Below are 12317 nucleotides of genomic sequence, written 5' to 3' on the forward strand. Positions count from 1 at the left end.
TTTAGGGTGACCATAAAGTGACAAAAAAATCGTTTGTGTTGTTACATACATGTGGTTTATTCGTGAGTAACAGAAGAAAAATTCGAAATAAAAACGAGAGAGTAACAAGCCGGCACCTTTTGAGTGAATCGAAATCAGATATCAGTTTCGCGGGCGCAAAAAGTGGGAAGCGCCCGAAGGACGATGCCAAAACCAGCCGCTGCGCGCACGGGGCCGGATGCGAGAGCGATAGGCGGCGCACCGCCCATAAAATACAAAAAAGGAGAAAAGAGCCTCATCAGTTTCGCAGGCGACCTTTGTCTGTGGCAGGCGCAAGAAGCGAGAGGCGCCCAGGCTCCCGGTGGGCGATACCCAGCGCGCCCCTTCGTTAGTGGGTGCACAAGCGATAGCTGGCGCGCTGCTGAAGCAAATCATAAAAAAATAAAGAGCCATCGGCGCAAGAAAAAAATTTGACGTAGTTCTGCAGTGTGGCAGCACATGCCAAGCAAGAGAAATGTGCAAAAAAGGCGCGCTTTTTAAAGATACAAGCAATGCCGTACATGTACGTCATTGACCATTTTGAAACTGTTTGCTGATGCCGTACATGTACGGCCAAGACCCTCAAGGGTTAAAGGGTAACTAAAGGGTGGAAACAAGCTGGCCTGTATCTATGGATCACAGTGCCGAGGATCTAAATACACCATTCTCGCAACTAGCAGTTATTTAACACTTTTGTGAGCAGGGAAAAATTTGTTTTTGGGCCTTCCTGGAAATATTTTTGTCTTGCCACACACAATGAGTGATGCTGAAGTGTAAGATGCGAAATGATAGAGAAAGAATAGGGCTTTCTAACAGTAATAATTTTAAACAGATTTGTAGCAAATATTATAAGAAAATTAACAAAACAAAAAAAAGTAACAAAGAAAAACAAAATTATGAAAACATCAATGCCACTTTGCACAGAGTACACAAAATTTTTTTGAAGTACAGTGTAGACCATTTATAACGTATCCGCTTATAGTGCGGGACCGGATATAACGCGTGTTTTTGCGACCACCGGTTTGCCTCCCATAGAACTCAATGCATAAGCATACCGCTTAAGATGCGGTTGGCCGAAGCACAATACCGTTTATAGTGCGGTTTTTCGGCGGGTCTGCTGATCGACCGGCGCAGCTGAGACATCGTTTTAGGGTAGCAAAAGAAAAAAGAAAGGATAAAATCGGCCATCTGACTCAGCGTGCACCCCCTTGCCCTCCTCTAACGTAGACACCCAAAGAAAAAAAAAAAATAGGCACCCTTTAGTTCGTGCGTACCTGATAACCACAACTATCCTTGCTTGATGCACCTCGGAAGATAGCGACAGACTCCCCATCTGCGCGCGGAAAGTTTATGTTATTAATCGTGAACCGCATGGCCCGTTTTCGCCAACGAATCGTGCACATCGGCGGGGCTCTTCGATTTACAGTCTCGGACTCACCGCGGATAGTCCGCGGGTAGTCCCAAGGATTCCCCGAAGCCATAGGGATACATGGGAAAATCGAATGCCGGACTGCTTCTCGAGCAGTCCGCGGTGAGTTCGAGACTGTAAATCAAAGAGCCCCGGCGTTGCGCGTGATTTTTTTTTTTTTTTTTTTTTTCGGGCTCGTGTCGACGATTTTGCGCTCGCGGTGGCTTCTTCGCGTGGTAGTGGGAGGAGCCTGGCGACTTGCACCAATGGGGAGATGCGTACCTAATGGCGGGAGATTCGAAACGCTCCGAGCCGGCTAGCCGCGCCAGAGATGTTTAGGCTTACCACCGCGGTATTTTTTGATGTGCGCTTTCACAAGCAGCGTGGATGGCAGTTTATATTCCACTTTTCGCCCACATTATTAGCTTTTTTCTTGCATGAGCATCGTCGCTTGCGCACCGTGCGGCATTTCAGCGAGCGGTTAGAAGCGGTCGCTGGAACTGCCTGCACCACTTCACGGCCAGTGCCGACGCCATGTTGCCGCCTCTTACCGCGCCGCCCACACCACGCCGCCCACACCACGCCAGTTGTATCCACGCTGGCGTGCACTGCACGTTTTCCGATACCAAATCTACCACGCGGTTCACGCTTCAGAACGTTGTTGCAGATAAGCCACCGCTCTTTCCCTTTCCGAACATTCGAGCCGCGCGAAGCCGAAGATTTCCACCACCAGTACGTTGCGCTGATAAGCAGCCGCCTTCAGCATCGTGAACACAAGGTGGGGTAAAAAAAAATCCCGCGGGTGTTCTTATCACGTCTTGCGGCATCTGTTCATAGACGCTAAAAACGCAGCCATGGTCTTTCAAAACACAAACACAAGGGAAGTTAATGCCGCGTTTGCCGTTTGTGAGACTGCGCTTTTGCCCTGCAGCAGCGGCTGATGTTAAAAATAATACGGAATATAGACCGTGCCTTCGTTTTTAAGTGCTGTGCGTTTCAGTGATGATAAATATACGTTGACTTGAGAGCTAGGTGGCGATGTGGTTGAATTCGCGAGTGTTTTGGTTATAGTGCGGTACCGCTTATAGTTCGGATTTTTGCGGCTCCCACGGCATACGTTATAAGCGGTCTACACTGTATACAATTTGAACATAAAAGAATTGTGAAGTAATACTGCAAAAATGAGCTCTGTAAGTACAAAAGATATTTACATACATACAATTAGTGTAGACCGCTTATAACGAATGTCGCAGGAGCCGCAAAAATCTGCACTATAAGCTGTACTGCACTATAACCAAAACATGTGTGAATTCAACCACATAGCCACCTACCTCTCAAGTCATCCTATATTTATCACACTCAAATTCACAGCACTTAAAAAAAAGCTTTATTGCGTTTTTTTTTTCTTGTTTTTTCACGTCAGCCACTGCTGCAGGATCTTACACATTGCAAGCGCGGTCCTACAAACGGCAAGCACAGCTTTAACTTCCGTTGTGTTTGTGTTTTGAAAGACCATGGCTGCATTTTTAGGGTCGATGAACAGATGCCGCAGGACGTGATAAGAACGCCGGGATTTTCTTTTACCTCACCTAGTGTTCACGATGCCGAAGGCGGCTGCTTATCAGCGCAATGTACTGGTGGTGTAAATCTTCGGCTTCGCGCCGCTCGCTTGTTCGGAAGGGAAAGAGCGGTTACTTATCTGAGCAATCAATGATCTAAAGCGTGAACCGCATGGAGCGATTTCCTCCCATGAAAACGTGCAGTGCACGCCGCATGCGCGGCAATGGCGGCTCGGATACAACTGGTGTGGTGTTTGCGGCGCAGTAAGAGGCGGCAACATGCCGTCTGTACTGGCGGCGAAGTGCCGGCAGCTCCAGCGACCGCTTCTAACAACTCGCTGAAATGCCGCATGAGGCGCAAGCGAAGATGCTCATGCAAGAAAAGAGCTGATAATCTGTGTGAAAAGTGGAATATAAACTGCCATCCGCATAGCTTGTGAAAACGCCCATCAAAAAATACCGTGGTCATAAGCCTAAACATCTCTGGCGCTGTCTGGCGCACCAGCCGGCTGCTCTGAGCGCTTCGAATCTCCCACCATGTGCACATCTCCCCATTGGTGCAAGTTGTCAGGCTCCTCCCATTGCCACGCGAAGAAGCCATCGCGAGCACGGAATCATCGACATGAGCATGAAAAAAACCTACGCGAAACGCCAACGTGCACGAAGGGTGTGTGAAAACGGGCCATGCAGTCCATGCTTAATAGAAACAACTTGCCACGCACGGACGCAGAGAGGGGGGGGGGTGTCGCTATCTTCCTAGGTGCGTCAACCAAGGACAGTTGTGGTTATCACGTACGCACGAACTAAAGGGTGCCTATTTTCAAAGTTATAGGAGAGCAAGGGGTGCGCACTGCATCAGATGGCCGATTTCATCCTTTCTTTTTTTCTTCTGCTACCCTAAAACGATGCCCCAACTGCGCCAGGGGATCAGCAGACCCGCCAAAAAACCGCACTATAAACGGTATTGTGGTTTGGCCAACCACATTTTAAGCGGTATGGTTATGCATTAAGTTCTATGGGAGCCAAACTAGTGGTCACAAAAACCCACGTTATATCCGCAGGGGTGAGACAGTTGCGCATATTGCGCAGATTTGATACAAATTTGTTTTCCTGCGCCAGGCTGCTCCAAAAGCTTGAAAATTGGTAAAATTGCGCCAAAGTGCTCCAAAACAGTCTGAGAGCCAACAATTTTAACGCTCCCATCAGTTTCAGTGAGGAAAAATGCTTCCTGACCGCATAATTTTCCAGCACCCCCAAGGTGATGCTGTTTGTAAAAATTAATTGATTTGTCATTCAATAAAAAAAACCCGCATAAAATGGTCCCCGAAATAGTTTTTTCGGAAGTCACAATGTCGGGTTGCACATGTTATATTCTGTACGTTTTTAAGGCTTTCCCATCGAAAATCAGTGCAAAGTCCTGAATAAAAATACTAATGTTTACTGAGGCGACAAAACTTGTGCAAGTTAATAACGAAATGGCAATTTTTTTTAGCGCCGTATCTCCGGAGCGGCGTTACGTACGTATGCGGGGCGTTGCCATCTTGGTATGGTGAAGATTGGAAAACATGGCCAGCGGGCGAAGCAGTTGCTCGTAGTTCAGGCTAGTTCATTGTAGTTAAGGCAGACCGCTCTTCGCAGATTTTTACCGTGCTTTTGGTTATGGGGGTGGCTAGGTTTACATTTAGTTGTTTGATCTGTTACGGGAAGTTGCGCCACTCGAAAGGTGGAGTTAATAAAAAACAACGCGGTGACCGCGAATTTGCCGCGTTTCGTGTGAGGCGCGGTGCGCGCTTGAAGTGAAATTTCGGACTCATTGCGTTGTTATAAAATGCAAAGTTATTGCGGCCTTTGACAGCGAGCTTGCGAGCTGCGGGAATGAGACGGTCAACACTTCAAAAGGGGCGGCGCAGGCTACATCGCCGCAAAATGTGCAAGCAGTGTCCGATAGCGGGACAGGCTATTGTTGCACGCTAGTAATAATGGTTCATCTATCTGAAGTGAAATTTTTGGCATTAAAAGCATTAAGGGGGGATGTGGCTTTCAAAATCAACTTTTTTATTTCTTTGTGGATTTTGATGAAAATTGGCACAGCAACTGGAAATGCTTCTGTTATAACACCATAAAAATTTCAAGGTAATATTTTGATAACTTTTTCATGTATTAAATTTTCTTTCTGTTCCGCTTGTACCGAGCTTGAGCGGCTTATAAAACATGGTAGAAAACTTGTTCGGAGTGCTTTGCATTCCCAAATGAACGGACGAGGTCGTGACAGTTTTAGAATTTTTTTTTTACAACACAATGTTTTTTAGTTTTCATTTTTTTAGAGGTCAATGAGCAACATTCATGTCGACTGCGAACGACTATTTGAGTTAAAAAATCACAAAAAATAAATCTGGAAAACCAAGAGTGTCACGACCTGAACTGTTCATCGAGGAATGTAATGCAAGAAACGGAATCAAAATAGACCCAGCGGTCACAAAGAAATCCCTGGAACAAGCGTCACAGGTGGCAAAAAAAACTGTTTTGAGAAAACGGCTTCCGAAGTTGCAACATAGGTTTCACTTATCAAAAGTTGTCACGGTTGTAGCCTTTCATGTCCTTTTGAACATGGGGCTTCTGGAAGGCCTTGCTTGAAATTGGAGTGCTTTTTACAGCCTTTCTGTTTCCACAAAACATCATTTTCAGCTCCTCTGTGAACAGTACATAGCCCAGTTAGCAGACCAAACGGAGGGGGAGATGGCTTTCAATGGGCTTTCAATGCAAAGTAGGTTAGCTGGTTGGCAGTATCGCACTGGACAACTTCCCTTTGCAGTGTTGTCCCCATGGCAACAAGTGAAGCGTTTTTTTTTACTTAATTTTGAAAATTTCTGGCTTCTTTTATGTTTTATTACTTTGCCTGGTGCAGCAATTCAGTACTCATACGTGCAGGTGTTCATTGCCAAAAGTTTGCATACCATAAGGGTGCAAATGAGCTACTTTGAAGCTTGGTATAATACTGTGCATAACTCCAACTTTGATGGAAGGGTTTTTTTTTTCACTACTTTTGACGGCATCCAACATTTCTCGCAGCACAGTCAGTATGCCCTAAGCCATGATTATATGCATTGGTGTCAATCATTTCCCTACAAAAATCACTGTTAAATACTGCGACAGTAAGGTAAATTTTTAACGCAGAGAACATATTTTTATTCCTATATTCCTAAATCAAACCTGTTTGCATGATTATTAGAAGCGCACGGGAAACGTTGCGCAAGAAAGGCGATATGGCTCGCGCGCATCGCAGCGCACGCTTACCGCGACATATCGTACTTTGATTATCCCTGATATGGCTTGTCAGGTCGCTTTTAAGATTAAATCTAACGTCGCAGGCATTAATTACTACTGCCGTTCAATTGTAACCGGTTGCGCAGACATGTGATGCTGCAATGCGCGTCGGCTATGCCGTGCGCGCCGCAGCGTTTGACGCGTCTACCGTTTCTTTCCCAAGGCTAGCGAGCCCACAATCAAATCACAGCAATAACTAAGCGTGTAAACATCGAAAATCCGACTAAAAGTTCACTTCACGAACCGCTATCGCAAGCGCGCACACCGCGTCACCCTCCGGGGTCTGGCGACGGTAGGGTCACGCGCCCCACGAAGCGTTCGATGACCTCCGCCTTTCGAGCCACACAACTTCCCGTAATCTGGCTCGTGATCTCAGGCATTCCTATCGTGATAACGTCCGTGCTAAATACCACCGATTGAATAGAAAATTGGCCGAGCGAAGCACCGAAAATGAACTCAAACCGCAACCGCACGACCGCACGGTACGCAGTTCTGGCGGCCGCCATCTTGCAATGCGCCGAGACACCCATTCAGGAGGGCCGTCTTGGCGCGGCCCGACCGGAGGACGAATAGCGCTTCAACATCTATTTCTAGCTTCGTTTGTGCGTCATTTCTTTTCTGCCGTTTGTGCGTTTGTGAATGAACGAAGATAAGAGACGAGGGGAACCGGAAAGATGAACGCTCGGCCGATCTAACGATATCAAAATGGCCGCGCCCGATGGCACAGTTGCGGAGATACAGCGCTCCGAAAATCGCCGTTTTTTCGCCCTTTTGCGCTGATAGTTTGTCACCGCGCCTGGCAAAACTATTTTTTTATGCCACTTTGCGACGCTTTTCAGCGGAAAAACTTCGCAGACATACAGATTAGGAAACATAGAAGCCGAATATGTGGATTTTAAAAAAACTATGTTTTGGTCATTTTTCTGAAGTTGAAAGCCGCGTCCCCCCTTAAAGGGAGATGGCTAAACATATCAACGTTACTCAAATTGCGATCGATCGTAGTGAACGTGCACCTTAGTGTTTGAAATGGGAAAGCTGGTGGGGTGCGACGACTGTCACCTCGCTTTGCGCAACTTTTGCCGCAGCTCTACACTTGTGCTTAAAGCCGAGTCTGGGATTACAAAAATAATAATTTCGGCATTCCCATGATAATAAAAATGCCTTACGATTGCTTAGTTTTTCAATTATGTATTTTCAACGGAGCTCCATGCTATCTATACGTAGAGCCTAAGAATTTAAAAATGGTTTGTAAAAAGGTAGTGCATTTGGTACCTCATGAAACTCGGTAGAAAAACTTTATTAAAAGGCTGTTTCAGTGTTATAATATACGTTCAAAACCGATTAAAAAGTGATCTCCCCCCTCCCTCGAGTTGCCAAAAATTTGATTTTTTGGGCACCTAAGGTGACATAATAAATGTCTTCAACTGCTCCAAACTAAGGTTCTTCTGCTCCGAAATCGAGATTTCGCTGCTCCAAAAACTGCTCCCAAACTTGATTCAGCTGTCTCACCCCTGTATCCGGTCCCACACTATAAGTGGTTATGTTATAAATGGTCTACACTGTATATAAACACTAGTGCCTACCGGTTTTTTTTGGGTAGTCCAGGAAATATTTTTTTTGTTGCACTGAAAATGATGGATTCTAAAGCGTAGGTTATGATATGATAGAAGAAGAATAGGGCTTTCCAACAGTAGAAATTTCAAACAGACACACAAAAAATTTTATGAAAAAAAAAGTGAAAAAAAGTAACAAACAGAAAAAAAAATTGATGACCTCAATACTGCTTCGCACGCGGTAGATATAAAAACAATTTGAAATATACACTTTGACCATAAAATGCTTATAGAATAATACTGCAGATATGAGTGTTGTAAGTACAAAGGTTATTTACATACAGAAATATCAACAAACAGCCGCGCGCTGCTCCCGAGCGCTACGCCAAGGTCAACAACAGGCCATCGTCGTGGAGAAAACTGCTCTCTGTGCAGCCGGCGCCAAACGGTCTGTCTCGCCCCAACGTCATTGACACCATGCTGCAGATAAGAGCTGTGGCCTTCAGAACAGGGCCGGATCTGTTTACAACAGCGCGCGCCGGCGATAGAGCGACCGTAGAAGGAAGCGAAAGTTAAGGGCACACACCTGGTGATGGTCCGGGGCGACTTGACGGACTTTCGCTGACTGCAGGAAAGTCTGATGAATTAGTCTTCTTCTGTGTCTGTGCTGCTACCATCATGCACAGATTCAAGCTCAGTTACATCGGAATCCGCCTAAATTCGCCGTTCGCGTGAAGCATCAGGGAGCGGCGGTGGCGACGCCATAGCGGAAACCACCTGAGCTCGTCTCCCCGCCGGCGAAGGACATAAATCCCCCAGGTGGCGGAAAAATGAAACTCGAAAGTGAAACCACGGCCTCCGCGATCGGCTGCCGGCGGCGCGCCGTTGCTCCGGCCGTCCCATTCGGCGCGTCCCCCAGCAAAAATATGTAATTTGGCTAACTCCGCAACGCGCCGCGAGGTGGCGGTGTTAGCCGATGGTTCGGCAGCTTGCACCGACTCCCCTGGCCGGCTTTGTGGGGCCTGAGTTGTGCGTGTTTTCACGGCCGGAATTCGCGTAACTGTGTTGCAGCTTTATTTTTGTTGAGCTGACAAACCGAACTACTGGGTCATGAATTAAGTCCGCTTGTGTCAGAAGCTTCGAGGAACAGCACTGAAAAGTTGATCGCGCTGTGATTGCTTCGCTTGATCGGTGCAGGACATTTCCGTGCGGCATTCAGGTGCGCGGATATTTGGGTGTGCAAACTTCTCGGCTACAGAATTATCGGGTGCTTGCTTGCTGGAACAGCGGTTATATTTTTATTTCCGTATAGGGTGAGCTATGGACAACAATCGAGCGCAGTGGTTGCATTTTTATATTGGCGCCGTGTTTGATTTTGCCAGTTATTTTTAGAAGTTGAGCATTTGTATATTTTTGCTTGATACCTCGTCCAAGGAACACCTGTTATGCAGCCTATTGATTATATTCTTACACACATGCATTTTTTTTAATTTACAAGATTTCAATTTATATTCGTTTTTTGCGGCGTGCAACTCAGCTAACAATTAGCCGCCGTTTACGATGCTGTTATTCCTTTATGCAGTTTTCTCTAAACGAAAGATACACTGTCACTAAAGAAAGCAGCATTACAAGCATTCGGCTGCCCCCCAATACGCAGAAAATCTTACGAGGAGTTTTATGCAGGTTGTGCGCTGTCACACTAAAATGATTTTGCAAACACTGTTGTCGCCACTTTTTTTTTTTTTTCATACGGACAAGTGTCGCATATTTTCGTGTGGAAGAACGGGCCTCTGAAAACAGCTGCAGGTGTACATGTCCAAAGCAAACATGAAACCTGTCATCATTGCTTTGCACATGGATGGGCTTCGTTATCAGTAATTGAAAATTTAAATGTCTTTAGTCTTGGGTCCAAAATAGGGAAAATTGGGCTTGCCTCTGGTCACCGAAATACGTTCAAGAATACAATGAAATCGGGGTGTATCTGACTTCAAGTTGTTTTATTTGTTGCGACTGAAATTGAAACTGTAAATTGCTTAACGCACATGTGTAGAACAGATTGCCATATCTTTGAGGCTACCGCTCAACGTAATACTGTTTAAACGTGTTAATCCTAAAAATATGGCGGGTGCTTCCACCCAACAGCATTAATTCGAAGGCCAGATAACAGCGCAGCCATCCGTCGTGCGTATGACGCGATCGCGCCCCGCGCTCTACTGAACTGCATTGACCATGCAGATTATATAAAGTACGTAAGCCTGGATAAGAAATACCTGAAAAATAATCACCTTTTAGCGAACCGAACGTAATTTAAGCACCAGAAATTTTCCATTGGTAGTAGGCAATATTGTCCGTGTGTCGAAGGCGTCATGCGGCACATGTTAAAGAAGTCGCACAACTGCGATCGTAGGTAAAATAAATTCATTATTATCAGGTTCTATGAGTCGCTTTGCATCCATAACATCAGCTATGCTTTCTTTTTATTGCGATACGAAGCGCGAAAGTTGACGAAACGCCATTTCGAGAAGCGTTGCAGCATACCCGGCTTTCGTTTCAACCATCGGCTCCGCGCGCCGCGGTGCGGCGGAAAACGGCGAAACGGCCTCTTCGGAATTACGCTCTCTCCGGGCGATTGGGACGGCCGGAGCAACGGCGCGCCGCCGGCAGCCGATCGCGGAGGCCGTGGTGAAACTGATAAAATACTTACTCCTTTACCATTTGAATGGCGTTAGCGGTCCAGAAGCTCTCGGAGAAAGCCAAAATTTGAATTTATATTCATTGATAGCATACTATTGATGGGAACAGGCACGGTCACAAAAGTGTTAAAGGAGCCATGAAGACAGAATACAATTTTTTTTTATTTGAAAGATTTCACGTTTTATAGTGGCCACAGCGCTTGTCCAGCAGCAAATGCTGCTGTGTTCACTGAGAAATTGATCAATTTAGGTTAAAATTTTGATTCTCGCGCCAAATCATGGGTTTTTGTAATGTCAGGAATGACGTCAGAAGCGCGTGTATTCAAGCGAACTTCCACTGCGTCATTCGGGTTTGCGGCCTTGCTGTCCGTCAGCCCTCCCAGATGGCGCTGCCATAGTCATCCCCAAACCATTGTCCACCATTGCTTTGTTTTTGAGCGTATTTGCACCTCGCTTGTTTTCGTTACTGTAAAAAGTGATCGTCTCGTGAAGCCTGGGGTATCCTCAACAAATAGCGTCATGTAAGGCAACGCCGCTTATGCCAATCGGCCAGTGTCCTGTAAAATAACTTCATAGCAACGGAGTGCTGTGCAGCTAAAACAAGCATAGTGCGCCCAGTACCAACAGCAGTGCGCATTGGCACTTCTATGCTTACGTGTGTTTTTGAAAAATGAATATGCATTAATTACACTTAAGCACAAAAGTTTGTTCAGAAAGCCTGTAAGCCGTGCCTAATTTGCGTTTGCTTTTCCCGTCCTCAGCCAATCGCACAGCTGGGCTCATATGACATCATAGGTTCTGTTGCGGGAAATGAGCTAGTGGGTCGCATGGCCATTCCGTTTTTTCCTAGTTATGTAGCTTATTTGAGTGAAGTGTGCCTTAACTCTTTCGGGACCGCCGGAAAAAGTGATGAAAAAGGGAGGTCTCGGTGAAAATTTTTTATTACATGAAGCAAAGATACCATCCTGCTTTAGCATATACCAAAATGCAGCGAATTATATGTTCTTTGACATACAATACCGTGTTTTACTTCAACACTGACGATAGCACCATGAAAAAATCAGAAAGTAAGAACTTCGCAAAAAAACTACTGAAAAAGATAGAAAAAAGCGTAAATCTAAGAATAATTAAAAAGAATAAAATTATTTCAGGATATACAAAATCTAACACAATGCTTTGTTTATTCATCACGAAAGTTTGATGCGGCTAGGTGTAACTGGTTTTTTGTTTTGTGTGTGATTTCTTTGGCACTAGGGCCATGGCTACGTCGTCGCCCAGGTACACGCCGGGCTCTCGGCTCGGCGAAAACTTGATCCGTTTCTGCGCTGGTGGCAGGAGATCACCACAATAGGTAGTTAACACCCTAGCGACCAGATATAAACTAGCCAGAACATATTTCGAGCGCACATACCTATTCCAGAGCCAATTGAAACCGAAACCAACACCCACCTTTGAGCGCGATTCATGTTCCAGGCTGATCGACACCCGAATCCTCACTTGAGCTGAAATGCGATCTCTAAAGTCGCATTTCGACTCTTCACTGCCACTCTCATCGTAAAAATCCACAGTAGAAGGCGAAGATATGCGAGACGAGACGACGCGGATCTCTTATCGCGCTCGCGCGTGAGTATGTTTACATTCCGAACCACCTCCCGTCAGAATAAAATATCTGATGCGTTGCCGCCTGGCGATAAAAAAAGAAACTTCACAAAAGAGAAAACTCTAGTTTTCAAACTATCTCCTAGATGTCGTTAGGTGTTCC

At 45.8% G+C, this 12317-nt stretch overlaps 1 protein-coding gene across 1 annotated transcript in view; it reads left to right on the forward strand.

Moving 5' to 3' along the window:
* Positions 1-12317, forward strand: part of LOC144174886 (dynein heavy chain, cytoplasmic-like) — a 408801-nt gene that overhangs the window by 225254 nt on the left and 171230 nt on the right. The window lies entirely within an intron of this gene.

The sequence above is a fragment of the Haemaphysalis longicornis genome, unplaced genomic scaffold, assembly GCF_048455015.1.
Source record: "Haemaphysalis longicornis isolate Haplotype H1 unplaced genomic scaffold, Haemaphysalis longicornis Haplotype H1 scaffold_1, whole genome shotgun sequence".
NCBI classification, from domain to species: domain Eukaryota; kingdom Metazoa; phylum Arthropoda; class Arachnida; order Ixodida; family Ixodidae; genus Haemaphysalis; species Haemaphysalis longicornis.